At 38.2% G+C, this 18,373-nt stretch overlaps 1 long non-coding RNA gene across 1 annotated transcript in view; it reads right to left on the minus strand.

Moving 5' to 3' along the window:
- Positions 1–180: 180 nt before the first annotated feature.
- LOC146364936 (uncharacterized) overlaps positions 181–18,373 on the minus strand; it is a 33,678-nt gene continuing 15,485 nt past the window's right edge. The window contains exon 2 of the long non-coding RNA XR_014798862.1: positions 181–18,297. This is a non-coding gene — a long non-coding RNA (uncharacterized LOC146364936). The remainder of the gene's footprint in view (positions 18,298–18,373) is intronic.

Consider the following 18,373-nt stretch of genomic DNA (forward strand, 5'->3'; position numbering starts at 1 on the left):
TTGGAGGTCAGAGGCCGGACGTCCAGCAGAGCATGTGGTTTTGTCATGGCGTCCATAATCAGCTCTGTGGATAACTAAAACCTGTCCTTTTTCTGAGGAAGAGATCATAGCATTAAACAATAACCATGTTTACATTTCAATAAATGAAATTCAACAAAGTTACAAAAAAGAAAACCTCACCACACTGAAGGTTTGCCTGAGATCCTTCACATGTTGCACTCGGGACTGAGAGAAAAACACAAAACACATTAGAAAGTGTAATAATTCATGTGCAGACTGATTATTAGTTCATGATTTAATTCGCAACTTGAACTCTTTTGCAACCTTTTCCTTCTGTTTCATCGTTTCTGCATCCTGCAATCTGTCTTTGAATAATATATATAAAACGTAGTATGATTTTATTATTTTTGTTTTCCTCTGTCCATTTTAATTTTTACTGTCATTTTATGTTTTGCATCTCACATGTTCCCCTGTTTCCTTTTTGTTCATTTTTTACCTTTTTAAAATTAATTTCAGTTTTATTTAAATATTGCCAAATCAGCAGTCACTTCAAGGCATTTTATACCCTTAAAGACCCTACAAAAATAAAGAGAAAACTAGTTTATTTTGGAGAACCTCCTTAAAAACAAAGGTGTATTTAAGCCAACACAATAAACAGATGTTTCGGATTAAGTCCTAGCTGCGAATGCTCCACGTTGATGTTTGTTCGTTTTTTAAAGAAAACGAGAATAAAAAGAGGATGTTCTGTAAAATGTCATGATTCAGTGGCTAAATGTCCATTATTAAGCCTCAGTCACAGAGGTTTGACCCATGACAGAAAAGCCGATCAGCTGATCATTAATCAGTTTCACGATTGAAGTAGCAACAGGAGAGGGAGGGCGAGAGAGAGGCAGTCGCTCCATATATCGGTTGTTAAGCTTAACGTGGGAATGCTTTACAAACATTCAGAGATGAACTTACACACTTGCTTTACTTCTCTCTGGGATCACTTCCTCGGAGATAAAATGCTGGTTTGGTAGCGAGACTACAAATACACACAGCCGCTCTATCAGGTGAGCACACTGCTCCGACGTGCTACGGTTATGAGCCGAATTACACCGTGTCGCAAGTTTTGTGAGGTGCTTTTTTGATATTTAATGGATCGGATTACATTTTTTATTTCTCTCCGATATCCGATCCAGTAATTTACGTCAGTATCGGACCGATACCGATACGTAATATCGGATACCGATACCGATACGTAGGATCGGTCCATCTCTACTTTAAAGTAAACTTTTCTTTAATATCTTGAAGTTCAAGTTTTGCTGCCTTCCTCTCTGCTTTTTGTCCACACTCTTATAACCTTCCCTTACTCTGTTCTCCATTAATTTCTCCATTCAAGTCCATTTTCAGTATTTATTTTCATGTTTCAACGTCTCCTTGATTTAGTACTGGTTGCTCATTGCCTTTTTTAGTTATGTCTGTATTTGGGTTTTGATATGCTACTGTTTGGTTGTCCTCAGCTGTGTTAATTACATGCACCCATGTCTTGTTGCTCAGGGGTGTCTAATTCCCACGTAACCCTCTGTTTGCATATTAAAACAACTAATTAAAAAACCTTGTGCCGGTTTAGCTCAGTGGGTGAGCAGGCAACCGTATGCCGTATGGCTGGAGAGCAGTAGGCCCAGGTTTGCATCTCGTCTCCTCTTTCTCATCCTGCTTTCACGTCTATCAACACCATGTCTATCCACTAAAGGCAAAAAAACTCCCGACTTTTTTGTGAATCTTCAAATCAGCTATCGAAGTTCATCTTTTTAAAAATTATTTCATGTCCTGTAATCTGTATTTGAGTCTTTGAATCCATGTTTAAAATCTATTTTTCTGTCCAATGCCATATTTTTATTGCCATTTTTTTTTTTTGCATTTCCACATTTTTTGTTTGTTGTTTGTTCATCTTTAAACTTTTAAAGTTCAAATAAAGTTTAGTTTGATTTTGCAGCAAAACCTTGGTATACAAAGGGTAACTAAGCCTGAAGTTCAACTTCAGCTTGTCAACACAATACACTGATATTTTGAACAAGAAGTACTAGCTGCAAATTCTCCAAAATCTCTTTGTAAAAAAGTAAAATAGTATAAGAAAGAATCTGTCCTATTGGTTATCGTGATCTGAATGTCCATTATAAAGCCTCAGACACAGAGGTTTGACCCCACTCAGTGAAATCAACGAGGATGGTCCCTGAGACTGCTTTGGACGCTAGCAGAATTGTTTTGGAGTTGTATGTGCATTACTGTTTAAGGCACTTACACTGGGTGTGTTGACCCTGGGTGATGTCCAAAACCTGCAGGACACCGGCCCTTGAGGTTTGGAGCTGGACACCCCTGGTTTAAGGTACTTACACTGACAAGTATAATCCACCTCCAGGTACTTGTAGGTGCCACCACAGGGGTCTCCAAATACAGAGTTGCTCGCTGAGATAGTACAGCTGTTTTTCCCATTACAACTTTGAATGAAGATAGAAAGTGAGTCAGCAAAGGGTTTAACACACTGCACATTGTGTAGCCTGGTAAAAGAAAAAAAAAAAGTAAAACTAAACAAAGACAGTCAATCTGTACCTTTTAGCTACAACATTGGTGCTCGTCTGACTTGAGCACTGGACATCTTGGAGGTCAGAGGCCGGACGTCCAGCAGAGCATGTGGTTTTGTCACGGCGTCCATAATCAGCTCTGTGGATAACTAAAACCTGTCCTTTTTCTGAGGAAGAGATCATAGCATTAAACAATAACCATGTTTACATTTCAATAAATGAAATTCAACAAAGTTACAAAAAAGAAAACCTCACCACACTGAAGGTTTGCCTGAGATCCTTCACATGTTGCACTCGGGACTGAGAGAAAAACACAAAACACATTAGAAAGTGTAATAATTCATGTGCAGACTGATTATTAGTTCATGATTTAATTCGCAACTTGAACTCTTTTGCAACCTTTTCCTTCTGTTTCATCGTTTCTGCATCCTGCAATCTGTCTTTGAATAATATATATAAAACGTAGTATGATTTTATTATTTTTGTTTTCCTCTGTCCATTTTAATTTTTACTGTCATTTTATGTTTTGCATCTCACATGTTCCCCTGTTTCCTTTTTGTTCAGTTTTTACCTTTTTAAAATTAATTTCAGTTTTATTTAAATATTGCCAAATCAGCAGTCACTTCAAGGCATTTTATACCCTTAAAGACCCTACAAAAATAAAGAGAAAACTAGTTTATTTTGGAGAACCTCCTTAAAAACAAAGGTGTATTTAAGCCAACACAATAAACAGATGTTTCGGATTAAGTCCTAGCTGCGAATGCTCCACGTTGATGTTTGTTCGTTTTTTAAAGAAAACGAGAATAAAAAGAGGATGTTCTGTAAAATGTCATGATTCAGTGGCTAAATGTCCATTATTAAGCCTCAGTCACAGAGGTTTGACCCACGACAGAAAAGCCGATCAGCTGATCATTAATCAGTTTCACGATTGAAGTAGCAACAGGAGAGGGAGGGCGAGAGAGAGGCAGTCGCTCCATATATCGGTTGTTAAGCTTAACGTGGGAATGCTTTACAAACATTCAGAGATGAACTTACACACTTGCTTTACTTCTCTCTGGGATCACTTCCTCGGAGATAAAATGCTGGTTTGGTAGCGAGACTACAAATACACACAGCCGCTCTATCAGGTGAGCACACTGCTCCGACGTGCTACGGTTATGAGCCGAATTACACCGTGTCGCAAGTTTTGTGAGGTGCTTTTTTGATATTTAATGGATCGGATTACATTTTTTATTTCTCTCCGATATCCGATCCAGTAATTTACGTCAGTATCGGACCGATACCGATACGTAATATCGGATACCGATACCGATACGTAGGATCGGTCCATCTCTACTTTAAAGTAAACTTTTCTTTAATATCTTGAAGTTCAAGTTTTGCTGCCTTCCTCTCTGCTTTTTGTTCACACTCTTATAACCTTCCCTTACTCTGTTCTCCATTAATTTCTCCATTCAAGTCCATTTTCAGTATTTATTTTCATGTTTCAATGTCTCCTTGATTTAGTACTGGTTGCTCATTGCCTTTTTTAGTTATGTCTTTATTTGGGTTTTGATATGCTACTGTTTGGTTGTCCTCAGCTGTGTTAATTACATGCACCCATGTCTTGTTGCTCAGGGGTGTCTAATTCACACGTAACCCTCTGTTTGCATATTAAAACACCTAATTAAAAAACCTTGTGCCGGTTTAGCTCAGTGGGTGAGCAGGCAACCGTATGCCGTATGGCTGGAGAGCAGTAGGCCCAGGTTTGCATCTCGTCTCCTCTTTCTCATCCTGCTTTCACGTCTATCAACACCATGTCTATCCACTAAAGGCAAAAAAACTCCCGACTTTTTTGTGAATCTTCAAATCAGCTATCGAAGTTCATCTTTTTAAAAATTATTTCATGTCCTGTAATGTGTATTTGAGTCTTTGAATCCATGTTTAAAATCTATTTTTCTGTCCAATGCCATATTTTTATTGCCATTTTTTTTTTTTGCATTTCCACATTTTTTGTTTCTTGTTTATTCATCTTTAAACTTTTAAAGTTCAAATAAAGTTTAGTTTGATTTTGCAGCACTACCTTTGTATACAAAGGGTAACTAAGCCTGAAGTTCAACTTCAGCTTGTCAACACAATACACTGATATTTTGAACAAGAAGTACTAGCTGCAAATTCTCCAAAATCTCTTTGTAAAAAAGTAAAATAGTATAAGAAAGAATCTGTCCTATTGGTTATCGTGATCTGAATGTCCATTATAAAGCCTCAGACACAGAGGTTTGACCCCACTCAGTGAAATCAACGAGGATGGTCCCTGAGACTGCTTTGGACGCTAGCAGAATTTTTTTGGAGTTGTATGTGCATTACTGTTTAAGGCACGTACACTGGGTGTGTTGACCCTGGGTGATGTCCAAAACCTGCAGGACACCGGCCCTTGAGGTTTGGAGCTGGACACCCTTGGTTTAAGGTACTTACACTGACAAGTATAATCCACCTCCAGGTACTTGTAGGTGCCACCACAGGGGTCTCCAAATACAGAGTTGCTCGCTGAGATAGTACAGCTGTTTTTCCCATTACAACTTTGAATGCAGATAGAAAGTGAGTCAGCAAAGGGTTTAACACACTGCACATTGTGTAGCCTGGTAAAAGAAAAAAAAAAAGTAAAACTAAACAAAGACAGTCAATCTGTACCTTTTAGCTACAACATTGGTGCTCGTCTGACTTGAGCACTGGACATCTTGGAGGTCAGAGGCCGGACGTCCAGCAGAGCATGTGGTTTTGTCACGGCGTCCATAATCAGCTCTGTGGATAACTAAAACCTGTCCTTTTTCTGAGGAAGAGATCATAGCATTAAACAATAACCATGTTTACATTTCAATAAATGAAATTCAACAAAGTTACAAAAAAGAAAACCTCACCACACTGAAGGTTTGCCTGAGATCCTTCACATGTTGCACTCGGGACTGAGAGAAAAACACAAAACACATTAGAAAGTGTAATAATTCATGTGCAGACTGATTATTAGTTCATGATTTAATTCGCAACTTGAACTCTTTTGCAACCTTTTCCTTCTGTTTCATCGTTTCTGCATCCTGCAATCTGTCTTTGAATAATATATATAAAACGTAGTATGATTTTATTATTTTTGTTTTCCTCTGTCCATTTTAATTTTTACTGTCATTTTATGTTTTGCATCTCACATGTTCCCCTGTTTCCTTTTTGTTCATTTTTTACCTTTTTAAAATTAATTTCAGTTTTATTTAAATATTGCCAAATCAGCAGTCACTTCAAGGCATTTTATACCCTTAAAGACCCTACAAAAATAAAGAGAAAACTAGTTTATTTTGGAGAACCTCCTTAAAAACAAAGGTGTATTTAAGCCAACACAATAAACAGATGTTTCGGATTAAGTCCTAGCTGCGAATGCTCCACGTTGATGTTTGTTCGTTTTTTAAAGAAAACGAGAATAAAAAGAGGATGTTCTGTAAAATGTCATGATTCAGTGGCTAAATGTCCATTATTAAGCCTCAGTCACAGAGGTTTGACCCATGACAGAAAAGCCGATCAGCTGATCATTAATCAGTTTCACGATTGAAGTAGCAACAGGAGAGGGAGGGCGAGAGAGAGGCAGTCGCTCCATATATCGGTTGTTAAGCTTAACGTGGGAATGCTTTACAAACATTCAGAGATGAACTTACACACTTGCTTTACTTCTCTCTGGGATCACTTCCTCGGAGATAAAATGCTGGTTTGGTAGCGAGACTACAAATACACACAGCCGCTCTATCAGGTGAGCACACTGCTCCGACGTGCTACGGTTATGAGCCGAATTACACCGTGTCGCAAGTTTTGTGAGGTGCTTTTTTGATATTTAATGGATCGGATTACATTTTTTATTTCTCTCCGATATCCGATCCAGTAATTTACGTCAGTATCGGACCGATACCGATACGTAATATCGGATACCGATACCGATACGTAGGATCGGTCCATCTCTACTTTAAAGTAAACTTTTCTTTAATATCTTGAAGTTCAAGTTTTGCTGCCTTCCTCTCTGCTTTTTGTTCACACTCTTATAACCTTCCCTTACTCTGTTCTCCATTAATTTCTCCATTCAAGTCCATTTTCAGTATTTATTTTCATGTTTCAATGTCTCCTTGATTTAGTACTGGTTGCTCATTGCCTTTTTTAGTTGTCTTTATTTGGGTTTTGATATGCTACTGTTTGGTTGTCCTCAGCTGTGTTAATTACATGCACCCATGTCTTGTTGCTCAGGGGTGTCTAATTCACACGTAACCCTCTGTTTGCATATTAAAACACCTAATTAAAAAACCTTGTGCCGGTTTAGCTCAGTGGGTGAGCAGGCAACCGTATGCCGTATGGCTGGAGAGCAGTAGGCCCAGGTTTGCATCTCGTCTCCTCTTTCTCATCCTGCTTTCACGTCTATCAACACCATGTCTATCCACTAAAGGCAAAAAAACTCCCGACTTTTTTGTGAATCTTCAAATCAGCTATCGAAGTTCATCTTTTTAAAAATTATTTCATGTCCTGTAATGTGTATTTGAGTCTTTGAATCCATGTTTAAAATCTATTTTTCTGTCCAATGCCATATTTTTATTGCCATTTTTTTTTTTTGCATTTCCACATTTTTTGTTTCTTGTTTATTCATCTTTAAACTTTTAAAGTTCAAATAAAGTTTAGTTTGATTTTGCAGCACTACCTTTGTATACAAAGGGTAACTAAGCCTGAAGTTCAACTTCAGCTTGTCAACACAATACACTGATATTTTGAACAAGAAGTACTAGCTGCAAATTCTCCAAAATCTCTTTGTAAAAAAGTAAAATAGTATAAGAAAGAATCTGTCCTATTGGTTATCGTGATCTGAATGTCCATTATAAAGCCTCAGACACAGAGGTTTGACCCCACTCAGTGAAATCAACGAGGATGGTCCCTGAGACTGCTTTGGACGCTAGCAGAATTTTTTTGGAGTTGTATGTGCATTACTGTTTAAGGCACTTACACTGGGTGTGTTGACCCTGGGTGATGTCCAAAACCTGCAGGACACCGGCCCTTGAGGTTTGGAGCTGGACACCCCTGGTTTAAGGTACTTACACTGACAAGTATAATCCACCTCCAGGTACTTGTAGGTGCCACCACAGGGGTCTCCAAATACAGAGTTGCTCGCTGAGATAGTACAGCTGTTTTTCCCATTACAACTTTGAATGCAGATAGAAAGTGAGTCAGCAAAGGGTTTAACACACTGCACATTGTGTAGCCTGGTAAAAGAAAAAAAAAAAGTAAAACTAAACAAAGACAGTCAATCTGTACCTTTTAGCTACAACATTGGTGCTCGTCTGACTTGAGCACTGGACATCTTGGAGGTCAGAGGCCGGACGTCCAGCAGAGCATGTGGTTTTGTCACGGCGTCCATAATCAGCTCTGTGGATAACTAAAACCTGTCCTTTTTCTGAGGAAGAGATCATAGCATTAAACAATAACCATGTTTACATTTCAATAAATGAAATTCAACAAAGTTACAAAAAAGAAAACCTCACCACACTGAAGGTTTGCCTGAGATCCTTCACATGTTGCACTCGGGACTGAGAGAAAAACACAAAACACATTAGAAAGTGTAATAATTCATGTGCAGACTGATTATTAGTTCATGATTTAATTCGCAACTTGAACTCTTTTGCAACCTTTTCCTTCTGTTTCATCGTTTCTGCATCCTGCAATCTGTCTTTGAATAATATATATAAAACGTAGTATGATTTTATTATTTTTGTTTTCCTCTGTCCATTTTAATTTTTACTGTCATTTTATGTTTTGCATCTCACATGTTCCCCTGTTTCCTTTTTGTTCATTTTTTACCTTTTTAAAATTAATTTCAGTTTTATTTAAATATTGCCAAATCAGCAGTCACTTCAAGGCATTTTATACCCTTAAAGACCCTACAAAAATAAAGAGAAAACTAGTTTATTTTGGAGAACCTCCTTAAAAACAAAGGTGTATTTAAGCCAACACAATAAACAGATGCTTCGGATTAAGTCCTAGCTGCGAATGCTCCACGTTGATGTTTGTTCGTTTTTTAAAGAAAACGAGAATAAAAAGAGGATGTTCTGTAAAATGTCATGATTCAGTGGCTAAATGTCCATTATTAAGCCTCAGTCACAGAGGTTTGACCCACGACAGAAAAGCCGATCAGCTGATCATTAATCAGTTTCACGATTGAAGTAGCAACAGGAGAGGGAGGGCGAGAGAGAGGCAGTCGCTCCATATATCGGTTGTTAAGCTTAACGTGGGAATGCTTTACAAACATTCAGAGATGAACTTACACACTTGCTTTACTTCTCTCTGGGATCACTTCCTCGGAGATAAAATGCTGGTTTGGTAGCGAGACTACAAATACACACAGCCGCTCTATCAGGTGAGCACACTGCTCCGACGTGCTACGGTTATGAGCCGAATTACACCGTGTCGCAAGTTTTGTGAGGTGCTTTTTTGATATTTAATGGATCGGATTACATTTTTTATTTCTCTCCGATATCCGATCCAGTAATTTACGTCAGTATCGGACCGATACCGATACGTAATATCGGATACCGATACCGATACGTAGGATCGGTCCATCTCTACTTTAAAGTAAACTTTTCTTTAATATCTTGAAGTTCAAGTTTTGCTGCCTTCCTCTCTGCTTTTTGTCCACACTCTTATAACCTTCCCTTACTCTGTTCTCCATTAATTTCTCCATTCAAGTCCATTTTCAGTATTTATTTTCATGTTTCAATGTCTCCTTGATTTAGTACTGGTTGCTCATTGCCTTTTTTAGTTATGTCTGTATTTGGGTTTTGATATGCTACTGTTTGGTTGTCCTCAGCTGTGTTAATTACATGCACCCATGTCTTGTTGCTCAGGGGTGTCTAATTCACACGTAACCCTCTGTTTGCATATTAAAACACCTAATTAAAAAACCTTGTGCCGGTTTAGCTCAGTGGGTGAGCAGGCAACCGTATGGCTGGAGAGCAGTAGGCCCAGATTTGCATCTCGTCTCCTCTTTCTCATCCTGCTTTCACGTCTATCAACACCATGTCTATCCACTAAAGGCAAAAAAACTCCCGACTTTTTTGTGAATCTTCAAATCAGCTATCGAAGTTCATCTTTTTAAAAATTATTTCATGTCCTGTAATGTGTATTTGAGTCTTTGAATCCATGTTTAAAATCTATTTTTCTGTCCAATGCCATATTTTTATTGCCATTTTTTTTTTTTGCATTTCCACATTTTTTGTTTCTTGTTTATTCATCTTTAAACTTTTAAAGTTCAAATAAAGTTTAGTTTGATTTTGCAGCACTACCTTTGTATACAAAGGGTAACTAAGCCTGAAGTTCAACTTCAGCTTGTCAACACAATACACTGATATTTTGAACAAGAAGTACTAGCTGCAAATTCTCCAAAATCTCTTTGTAAAAAAGTAAAATAGTATAAGAAAGAATCTGTCCTATTGGTTATCGTGATCTGAATGTCCATTATAAAGCCTCAGACACAGAGGTTTGACCCCACTCAGTGAAATCAACGAGGATGGTCCCTGAGACTGCTTTGGACGCTAGCAGAATTTTTTTGGAGTTGTATGTGCATTACTGTTTAAGGCACTTACACTGGGTGTGTTGACCCTGGGTGATGTCCAAAACCTGCAGGACACCGGCCCTTGAGGTTTGGAGCTGGACACCCCTGGTTTAAGGTACTTACACTGACAAGTATAATCCACCTCCAGGTACTTGTAGGTGCCACCACAGGGGTCTCCAAATACAGAGTTGCTCGCTGAGATAGTACAGCTGTTTTTCCCATTACAACTTTGAATGCAGATAGAAAGTGAGTCAGCAAAGGGTTTAACACACTGCACATTGTGTAGCCTGGTAAAAGAAAAAAAAAAAGTAAAACTAAACAAAGACAGTCAATCTGTACCTTTTAGCTACAACATTGGTGCTCGTCTGACTTGAGCACTGGACATCTTGGAGGTCAGAGGCCGGACGTCCAGCAGAGCATGTGGTTTTGTCACGGCGTCCATAATCAGCTCTGTGGATAACTAAAACCTGTCCTTTTTCTGAGGAAGAGATCATAGCATTAAACAATAACCATGTTTACATTTCAATAAATGAAATTCAACAAAGTTACAAAAAAGAAAACCTCACCACACTGAAGGTTTGCCTGAGATCCTTCACATGTTGCACTCGGGACTGAGAGAAAAACACAAAAGACATTAGAAAGTGTAATAATTCATGTGCAGACTGATTATTAGTTCATGATTTAATTCGCAACTTGAACTCTTTTGCAACCTTTTCCTTCTGTTTCATCGTTTCTGCATCCTGCAATCTGTCTTTGAATAATATATATAAAACGTAGTATGATTTTATTATTTTTGTTTTCCTCTGTCCATTTTAATTTTTACTGTCATTTTATGTTTTGCATCTCACATGTTCCCCTGTTTCCTTTTTGTTCATTTTTTACCTTTTTAAAATTAATTTCAGTTTTATTTAAATATTGCCAAATCAGCAGTCACTTCAAGGCATTTTATACCCTTAAAGACCCTACAAAAATAAAGAGAAAACTAGTTTATTTTGGAGAACCTCCTTAAAAACAAAGGTGTATTTAAGCCAACACAATAAACAGATGCTTCGGATTAAGTCCTAGCTGCGAATGCTCCACGTTGATGTTTGTTCGTTTTTTAAAGAAAACGAGAATAAAAAGAGGATGTTCTGTAAAATGTCATGATTCAGTGGCTAAATGTCCATTATTAAGCCTCAGTCACAGAGGTTTGACCCACGACAGAAAAGCCGATCAGCTGATCATTAATCAGTTTCACGATTGAAGTAGCAACAGGAGAGGGAGGGCGAGAGAGAGGCAGTCGCTCCATATATCGGTTGTTAAGCTTAACGTGGGAATGCTTTACAAACATTCAGAGATGAACTTACACACTTGCTTTACTTCTCTCTGGGATCACTTCCTCGGAGATAAAATGCTGGTTTGGTAGCGAGACTACAAATACACACAGCCGCTCTATCAGGTGAGCACACTGCTCCGACGTGCTACGGTTATGAGCCGAATTACACCGTGTCGCAAGTTTTGTGAGGTGCTTTTTTGATATTTAATGGATCGGATTACATTTTTTATTTCTCTCCGATATCCGATCCAGTAATTTACGTCAGTATCGGACCGATACCGATACGTAATATCGGATACCGATACCGATACGTAGGATCGGTCCATCTCTACTTTAAAGTAAACTTTTCTTTAATATCTTGAAGTTCAAGTTTTGCTGCCTTCCTCTCTGCTTTTTGTTCACACTCTTATAACCTTCCCTTACTCTGTTCTCCATTAATTTCTCCATTCAAGTCCATTTTCAGTATTTATTTTCATGTTTCAATGTCTCCTTGATTTAGTACTGGTTGCTCATTGCCTTTTTTAGTTATGTCTGTATTTGGGTTTTGATATGCTACTGTTTGGTTGTCCTCAGCTGTGTTAATTACATGCACCCATGTCTTGTTGCTCAGGGGTGTCTAATTCACACGTAACCCTCTGTTTGCATATTAAAACAACTAATTAAAAAACCTTGTGCCGGTTTAGCTCAGTGGGTGAGCAGGCAACCGTATGCCGTATGGCTGGAGAGCAGTAGGCCCAGGTTTGCATCTCGTCTCCTCTTTCTCATCCTGCTTTCACGTCTATCAACACCATGTCTATCCACTAAAGGCAAAAAAACTCCCGACTTTTTTGTGAATCTTCAAATCAGCTATCGAAGTTCATCTTTTTAAAAATTATTTCATGTCCTGTAATGTGTATTTGAGTCTTTGAATCCATGTTTAAAATCTATTTTTCTGTCCAATGCCATATTTTTATTGCCATTTTTTTTTTTTTGCATTTCCACATTTTTTGTTTCTTGTTTGTTCATCTTTAAACTTTTAAAGTTCAAATAAAGTTTAGTTTGATTTTGCAGCAAAACCTTGGTATACAAAGGGTAACTAAGCCTGAAGTTCAACTTCAGCTTGTCAACACAATACACTGATATTTTGAACAAGAAGTACTAGCTGCAAATTCTCCAAAATCTCTTTGTAAAAAAGTAAAATAGTATAAGAAAGAATCTGTCCTATTGGTTATCGTGATCTGAATGTCCATTATAAAGCCTCAGACACAAAGGTTTGACCCCACTCAGTGAAATCAACGAGGATGGTCCCTGAGACTGCTTTGGACGCTAGCAGAATTTTTTTGGAGTTGTATGTGCATTACTGTTTAAGGCACTTACACTGGGTGTGTTGACCCTGGGTGATGTCCAAAACCTGCAGGACACCGGCCCTTGAGGTTTGGAGCTGGACACCCCTGGTTTAAGGTACTTACACTGACAAGTATAATCCACCTCCAGGTACTTGTAGGTGCCACCACAGGGGTCTCCAAATACAGAGTTGCTCGCTGAGATAGTACAGCTGTTTTTCCCATTACAACTTTGAATGCAGATAGAAAGTGAGTCAGCAAAGGGTTTAACATACTGCACATTGTGTAGCCTGGTAAAAGAAAAAAAAAAAGTAAAACTAAACAAAGACAATCAATCTGTACCTTTTAGCTACAACATTGGTGCTCGTCTGACTTGAGCACTGGACATCTTGGAGGTCAGAGGCCGGACGTCCAGCAGAGCATGTGGTTTTGTCATGGCGTCCATAATCAGCTCTGTGGATAACTAAAACCTGTCCTTTTTCTGAGGAAGAGATCATAGCATTAAACAATAACCATGTTTACATTTCAATAAATGAAATTCAACAAAGTTACAAAAAAGAAAACCTCACCACACTGAAGGTTTGCCTGAGATCCTTCACATGTTGCACTCGGGACTGAGAGAAAAACACAAAACACATTAGAAAGTGTAATAATTCATGTGCAGACTGATTATTAGTTCATGATTTAATTCGCAACTTGAACTCTTTTGCAACCTTTTCCTTCTGTTTCATCGTTTCTGCATCCTGCAATCTGTCTTTGAATAATATATATAAAACGTAGTATGATTTTATTATTTTTGTTTTCCTCTGTCCATTTTAATTTTTACTGTCATTTTATGTTTTGCATCTCACATGTTCCCCTGTTTCCTTTTTGTTCAGTTTTTACCTTTTTAAAATTAATTTCAGTTTTATTTAAATATTGCCAAATCAGCAGTCACTTCAAGGCATTTTATACCCTTAAAGACCCTACAAAAATAAAGAGAAAACTAGTTTATTTTGGAGAACCTCCTTAAAAACAAAGGTGTATTTAAGCCAACACAATAAACAGATGCTTCGGATTAAGTCCTAGCTGCGAATGCTCCACGTTGATGTTTGTTCGTTTTTTAAAGAAAACGAGAATAAAAAGAGGATGTTCTGTAAAATGTCATGATTCAGTGGCTAAATGTCCATTATTAAGCCTCAGTCACAGAGGTTTGACCCACGACAGAAAAGCCGATCAGCTGATCATTAATCAGTTTCACGATTGAAGTAGCAACAGGAGAGGGAGGGCGAGAGAGAGGCAGTCGCTCCATATATCGGTTGTTAAGCTTAACGTGGGAATGCTTTACAAACATTCAGAGATGAACTTACACACTTGCTTTACTTCTCTCTGGGATCACTTCCTCGGAGATAAAATGCTGGTTTGGTAGCGAGACTACAAATACACACAGCCGCTCTATCAGGTGAGCACACTGCTCCGACGTGCTACGGTTATGAGCCGAATTACACCGTGTCGCAAGTTTTGTGAGGTGCTTTTTTGATATTTAATGGATCGGATTACATTTTTTATTTCTCTCCGATATCCGATCCAGTAATTTACGTCAGTATCGGACCGATACCGATACGTAATATCGGATACCGATACCGATACGTAGGATCGGTCCATCTCTACTTTAAAGTAAACTTTTCTTTAATATCTTGAAGTTCAAGTTTTGCTGCCTTCCTCTCTGCTTTTTGTCCACACTCTTATAACCTTCCCTTACTCTGTTCTCCATTAATTTCTCCATTCAAGTCCATTTTCAGTATTTATTTTCATGTTTCAATGTCTCCTTGATTTAGTACTGGTTGCTCATTGCCTTTTTTAGTTATGTCTGTATTTGGGTTTTGATATGCTACTGTTTGGTTGTCCTCAGCTGTGTTAATTACATGCACCCATGTCTTGTTGCTCAGGGGTGTCTAATTCACACGTAACCCTCTGTTTGCATATTAAAACACCTAATTAAAAAACCTTGTGCCGGTTTAGCTCAGTGGGTGAGCAGGCAACCGTATGGCTGGAGAGCAGTAGGCCCAGGTTTGCATCTCGTCTCCTCTTTCTCATCCTGCTTTCACGTCTATCAACACCATGTCTATCCACTAAAGGCAAAAAAACTCCCGACTTTTTTGTGAATCTTCAAATCAGCTATCGAAGTTCATCTTTTTAAAAATTATTTCATGTCCTGTAATGTGTATTTGAGTCTTTGAATCCATGTTTAAAATCTATTTTTCTGTCCAATGCCATATTTTTATTGCCATTTTTTTTTTTTTGCATTTCCACATTTTTTGTTTCTTGTTTGTTCATCTTTAAACTTTTAAAGTTCAAATAAAGTTTAGTTTGATTTTGCAGCAAAACCTTGGTATACAAAGGGTAACTAAGCCTGAAGTTCAACTTCAGCTTGTCAACACAATACACTGATATTTTGAACAAGAAGTACTAGCTGCAAATTCTCCAAAATCTCTTTGTAAAAAAGTAAAATAGTATAAGAAAGAATCTGTCCTATTGGTTATCGTGATCTGAATGTCCATTATAAAGCCTCAGACACAAAGGTTTGACCCCACTCAGTGAAATCAACGAGGATGGTCCCTGAGACTGCTTTGGACGCTAGCAGAATTTTTTTGGAGTTGTATGTGCATTACTGTTTAAGGCACTTACACTGGGTGTGTTGACCCTGGGTGATGTCCAAAACCTGCAGGACACCGGCCCTTGAGGTTTGGAGCTGGACACCCCTGGTTTAAGGTACTTACACTGACAAGTATAATCCACCTCCAGGTACTTGTAGGTGCCACCACAGGGGTCTCCAAATACAGAGTTGCTCGCTGAGATAGTACAGCTGTTTTTCCCATTACAACTTTGAATGCAGATAGAAAGTGAGTCAGCAAAGGGTTTAACATACTGCACATTGTGTAGCCTGGTAAAAGAAAAAAAAAAAGTAAAACTAAACAAAGACAATCAATCTGTACCTTTTAGCTACAACATTGGTGCTCGTCTGACTTGAGCACTGGACATCTTGGAGGTCAGAGGCCGGACGTCCAGCAGAGCATGTGGTTTTGTCATGGCGTCCATAATCAGCTCTGTGGATAACTAAAACCTGTCCTTTTTCTGAGGAAGAGATCATAGCATTAAACAATAACCATGTTTACATTTCAATAAATGAAATTCAACAAAGTTACAAAAAAGAAAACCTCACCACACTGAAGGTTTGCCTGAGATCCTTCACATGTTGCACTCGGGACTGAGAGAAAAACACAAAACACATTAGAAAGTGTAATAATTCATGTGCAGACTGATTATTAGTTCATGATTTAATTCGCAACTTGAACTCTTTTGCAACCTTTTCCTTCTGTTTCATCGTTTCTGCATCCTGCAATCTGTCTTTGAATAATATATATAAAACGTAGTATGATTTTATTATTTTTGTTTTCCTCTGTCCATTTTAATTTTTACTGTCATTTTATGTTTTGCATCTCACATGTTCCCCTGTTTCCTTTTTGTTCAGTTTTTACCTTTTTAAAATTAATTTCAGTTTTATTTAAATATTGCCAAATCAGCAGTCACTTCAAGGCATTTTATACCCTTAAAGACCCTACAAAAATAAAGAGAAAACTAGTTTATTTTGGAGAACCTCCTTAAAAACAAAGGTGTATTTAAGCCAACACAATAAACAGATGCTTCGGATTAAGTCCTAGCTGCGAATGCTCCACGTTGATGTTTGTTCGTTTTTTAAAGAAAACGAGAATAAAAAGAGGATGTTCTGTAAAATGTCATGATTCAGTGGCTAAATGTCCATTATTAAGCCTCAGTCACAGAGGTTTGACCCACGACAGAAAAGCCGATCAGCTGATCATTAATCAGTTTCACGATTGAAGTAGCAACAGGAGAGGGAGGGCGAGAGAGAGGCAGTCGCTCCATATATCGGTTGTTAAGCTTAACGTGGGAATGCTTTACAAACATTCAGAGATGAACTTACACACTTGCTTTACTTCTCTCTGGGATCACTTCCTCGGAGATAAAATGCTGGTTTGGTAGCGAGACTACAAATACACACAGCCGCTCTATCAGGTGAGCACACTGCTCCGACGTGCTACGGTTATGAGCCGAATTACACCGTGTCGCAAGTTTTGTGAGGTGCTTTTTTGATATTTAATGGATCGGATTACATTTTTTATTTCTCTCCGATATCCGATCCAGTAATTTACGTCAGTATCGGACCGATACCGATACGTAATATCGGATACCGATACCGATACGTAGGATCGGTCCATCTCTACTTTAAAGTAAACTTTTCTTTAATATCTTGAAGTTCAAGTTTTGCTGCCTTCCTCTCTGCTTTTTGTCCACACTCTTATAACCTTCCCTTACTCTGTTCTCCATTAATTTCTCCATTCAAGTCCATTTTCAGTATTTATTTTCATGTTTCAATGTCTCCTTGATTTAGTACTGGTTGCTCATTGCCTTTTTTAGTTATGTCTGTATTTGGGTTTTGATATGCTACTGTTTGGTTGTCCTCAGCTGTGTTAATTACATGCACCCATGTCTTGTTGCTCAGGGGTGTCTAATTCACACGTAACCCTCTGTTTGCATATTAAAACACCTAATTAAAAAACCTTGTGCCGGTTTAGCTCAGTGGGTGAGCAGGCAACCGTATGGCTGGAGAGCAGTAGGCCCAGGTTTGCATCTCGTCTCCTCTTTCTCATCCTGCTTTCACGTCTATCAACACCATGTCTATCCACTAAAGGCAAAAAAACTCCCGACTTTTTTGTGAATCTTCAAATCAGCTATCGAAGTTCATCTTTTTAAAAATTATTTCATGTCCTGTAATCTGTATTTGAGTCTTTGAATCCATGTTTAAAATCTATTTTTCTGTCCAATGCCATATTTTTATTGCCATTTTTTTTTTTTTTTTGCATTTCCACATTTTTTGTTTCTTGTTTGTTCATCTTTAAACTTTTAAAGTTCAAATAAAGTTTAGTTTGATTTTGCAGCACTACCTTTGTATACAAAGGGTAACTAAGCCTGAAGTTCAACTTCAGCTTGTCAACACAATACACTGATATTTTGAACAAGAAGTACTAGCTGCAAATTCTCCAAAATCTCTTTGTAAAAAAGTAAAATAGTATAAGAAAGAATCTGTCCTATTGGTTATCGTGATCTGAATGTCCATTATAAAGCCTCAGACACAGAGGTTTGACCCCACTCAGTGAAATCAACGAGGATGGTCCCTGAGACTGCTTTGGACGCTAGCAGAATTTTTTTGGAGTTGTATGTGCATTACTGTTTAAGGCACGTACACTGGGTGTGTTGACCCTGGGTGATGTCCAAAACCTGCAGGACACCGGCCCTTGAGGTTTGGAGCTGGACACCCCTGGTTTAAGGTACTTACACTGACAAGTATAATCCACCTCCAGGTACTTGTAGGTGCCACCACAGGGGTCTCCAAATACAGAGTTGCTCGCTGAGATAGTACAGCTGTTTTTCCCATTACAACTTTGAATGCAGATAGAAAGTGAGTCAGCAAAGGGTTTAACATACTGCACATTGTGTAGCCTGGTAAAAGAAAAAA

This window comes from Perissodus microlepis, chromosome 20, assembly GCF_051167445.1.
Source record: "Perissodus microlepis isolate ML-2025 ecotype Zambia chromosome 20, ASM5116744v1, whole genome shotgun sequence".
NCBI classification, from domain to species: domain Eukaryota; kingdom Metazoa; phylum Chordata; class Actinopteri; order Cichliformes; family Cichlidae; genus Perissodus; species Perissodus microlepis.